Raw genomic sequence first — 3,463 nt, 5'->3', positions numbered from 1 at the left:
CGGGCGCAGGGCGGGCCGGAGGCGGGGCCCGGCCTCGGCGTCCGCGCTCGGGCTCGGCGCGGGGGCCCGGCCCGGCTGCCTGCTCCCCGCCCGGCGCTGCCCGGACCTGCCCGAGCAGCCGCCGCCCGCGTGGCCCGGCCCGGCCGGCCGCCGCCGCCTCCTCCCGCCGCCGGCTCCCCGCGCTGTGGGCCGGCCGCGGACGCCCCGCTGGCCTCGTCCCCGCCCGCCGCCGCCGGGGAGCAGCGAGGGGGCGGTGGCCTGGCGCCCCACCCAGCGGCTGCTCCGCCCCCGGACGCGGACACCTCGCCCCGCCCTCTCCTCGGTGATCGCGGGTCCCCGCTTCCCCACGGGGAACCCCCAAAGAACTGTGGGACAGCCCCTAACCCCTCACCCACCGCAAACTAGCCCCTCCCCACAATGACTTCTTCCTCCACCCCTTCCACCCAGCCGCCCACCGGGAACTCCCTTTCTCTCATTATTACTGCCTCCCACTCTTTGGCCTAAGGACCTGCAAATCCCCCACACGGACTTCTCTAAACTTACCCACCTCCCGCAGCCTGAAACTCTGGGGAGGCATTCCCCTACCTCAGGGCCATCAGGCAGTTCCCCTGCAGACCGCCAAGCACGCCCTGATGGCCACCAGCTTCCCTCACCCTGTCTCACCGTTCCAAAACAGCCCTGTCCTCCGGGTAGTTCTGGCTTCCACATCCCCTCCCCCATAGCCTGCCAAGGAGGCTCCATGTCCCCCCTCCCCCATCAGTCCCGGGGGGCAGTCGGTGATGTATTGAGCTGACCACCCGTCCTGCAGGGTTCCCCAAACCCCCTGTGTAGGCTCAGGGATCTCCCCCCTCCCCACTGGGGCCGCTCTCCTCCCACCCTGATTAGGGCGGTGGTGGGTTGGGCTTCTATGGGAAGGATCTGTGGAGAGGGGCCCTTGTCTGGTGGGGCGCCAGAGTCTGGCCTTGGAACCTCCCCAGCCTCATTCTCCATCTGCTCCCCTTTCAAGACCTGGGCCACCGACCACCCCCCCAGAGGCCTCTCCTGACCTCCAGGGGATGAATCAGCCTTCCACTGGCTGCCATGACAGAGTGATGTCACTCTGACCAATGCAGTAGTTAGCTGGGACGGGTCTGTGCTCCACCCGCCAAGGGAAGGAGGAGGGTCTTAGTCATCTCTGTCCCCCCTCAGCTCTTGGAGGAGTGGGAAGGACACGGGTTTGAGGGCCGGGCCGTATCAACCCAGGCTCGAATCCTGGCTTTCCCCAATCACTCAGCCATGTGATCTTGAGTCGCCCTGAACCTCAGTTTGCGCATCTTAAAAACGGGGATAATTCCTTTTAACAAGGAGGCTGAGAGGATTAAGATGTAACGTGCCTGTCCCTTTAGGCATCACTCATAAATTCTAACCATTGATACCTGGTCCCTGGTAAACATGTGGTATAATAGATCGGAAATTTTTGGTACTCAGCTTGTCACATGGGCCTTTTTGAGTACGTTACCGAGGAGAGAGACTGACCTGGGGACTCCCACCTCCTCAAAGGTCCACTGAGTCCCAGCCCAGAACATACTTATGACCCCGGGCAGGAGACCCCGGCTTGCCAAACTGGGCCAGCCTCACACTCTAGATCGGTCCGAGGCTGGAAGGCCGCCATCTTGGCCCCGAATGTGGACTCTCAGGCTGCCTGGCCAGCCCTCCTGGCCCCTCACCAGCCCTTTGCTGCCACCTCCTGCCCTGCCCTCTGTGGGAAGGCAATTCCAGGAAGGGAGGGTTCCAGACACTATCAAATCAGAGACAGGATGCTGACACCAGCACCCACCTTGGCCTTCAAAGACCACCAGGACTCTTTAAAATGTAGGAGGGAGCATATCCCTGTCCTCATCAGCCTAAGGGGCTCCCTTCAGGTCTCGGAAGACAGCTCCAGATCTGCCCTTGATCCTGTTGCCATAATAATAGCTTCCACAACCTTCTGGGCCCCCATTAGCCATTTGTGGGCTTTGTAAGCTCACTTTCTGAGTCAGCCCACCACAATAGGCAGCAAGGACCTGCGTGACCACAGCTATGCGGCCGCAGGGCAGACAGCTCACCTCTGTGAAACCCAATTTCCTACCCTGTAAAATGGGGCTGATAATCTTTGCCTTGCCGGCGTCCCAGGGTTGTGGGTAACCAGGTGAGATAATGGCTAGAAAAGTGCTGTGCAGATGAAATCCAGGCTTCAGGTGGAAGGTGCGACCGTGTTTACAGGTGAGGTCAGAAGCCACAGCCAGCCAGGCAAGTCAAGCCACTGGCCCCAAATCATGCCGTAACTTCAGGATTAGGACTGAGGGATTTAGTGCTTTTCTTTATTTTTTAACAGTCAATTAAGAAGTGAATGCATTCTCCTTGTCAAAATTTACAAATAAAATAAAACTAAAGTTTCCGCTTGAGTGTCTCGCTCAGTCCCAGTGTTCTCCTAAGAAGGGGCCCTGCTTGTCAGTTTGCAAGTCCTTCCAGACCTTGTGCCTGCATTTATATTCAAACAGGGACTCCAGGAATATCTGCTGAGCGCCTGCTCCCCAGCTGGGGAGCTCCAGGGGAGACAGGAGCGAGCAAGCCAGGCTTCCTGCCCTCAGGGAACTAACGTTCTAGTCGGCAAGTCAGGCAGTGAACAGGGAAACCAATCGACGAAGAGCCTTCCAGACAGTGAGGGGGTGCTCAGAAGAAAAGAAAGCAAAGCGTGGTGAGAGAGAACCATGGAGACAGACAGAGCAGCCAGGGAAGGCCTCCTTGAGGAGGGACATTTGAGCTGAGTGAACCCATCTCCCAAGAAACCAAGTTGAATGCAAGCCCGTGAGAGAGGCCATTGCAGGGAGAGTTTGAATCCTTTCTAGTTCATTCCAGCGTATCAGTTGCAGGTGCCCAGGCACCAGCGCAGGGAAGGGCTGGCCAGTCTGGTGAGCGACACAGACTCTTCGCTACTCTGTCCAGTGTGATAAGGGGCAAGGAAAAATGAAGCCCAGGGAACAACAGGCGTCCAGCGGAGCCTCTGACTAGTTTGGGTCAGGTGCCCTGCTTTCCACTCACCATTCTTCCTGCCAACCTACTTTGCAGGAGGGCCGTGAAGGAGAGAGGGGCAAAGGCAGGCTGAAAAACCAGAACCCACTGGGCAGTGGGAGAAGCTAACATGCAATAAACACTGGTGGGTATGAACCAGTGAATGAACGACCAGGACGCACGGTTTACATTTCTTTTCTTTTTTCTTTCCTCCTTTCTTTCTTTTCTTTCTTTCCTTTTTTTTTTTTTTTTGAGGAACATTGACCCTGAGCTAACATCTGTTGCCAATCTTCCTCTTTTTGCTTGAGGAAGATGGTTCCTGAGCTAATATCCGTGCCAATCTTCCTCTACTTTGTATATGGGACGCCGCCATAGAATGGCTTGATGAGCGGTGTGTAGGTCCATGCCCAGGATCCGAACCTATGAACCCCAG

The sequence above is a fragment of the Equus caballus genome, chromosome 28, assembly GCF_041296265.1.
Source record: "Equus caballus isolate H_3958 breed thoroughbred chromosome 28, TB-T2T, whole genome shotgun sequence".
In the NCBI taxonomy this organism is placed as follows: Eukaryota; Metazoa; Chordata; class Mammalia; order Perissodactyla; family Equidae; genus Equus; species Equus caballus.
The sequence above is the reverse complement of the archived record's forward strand: the minus strand, read 5'-3'. Positions refer to the sequence as shown.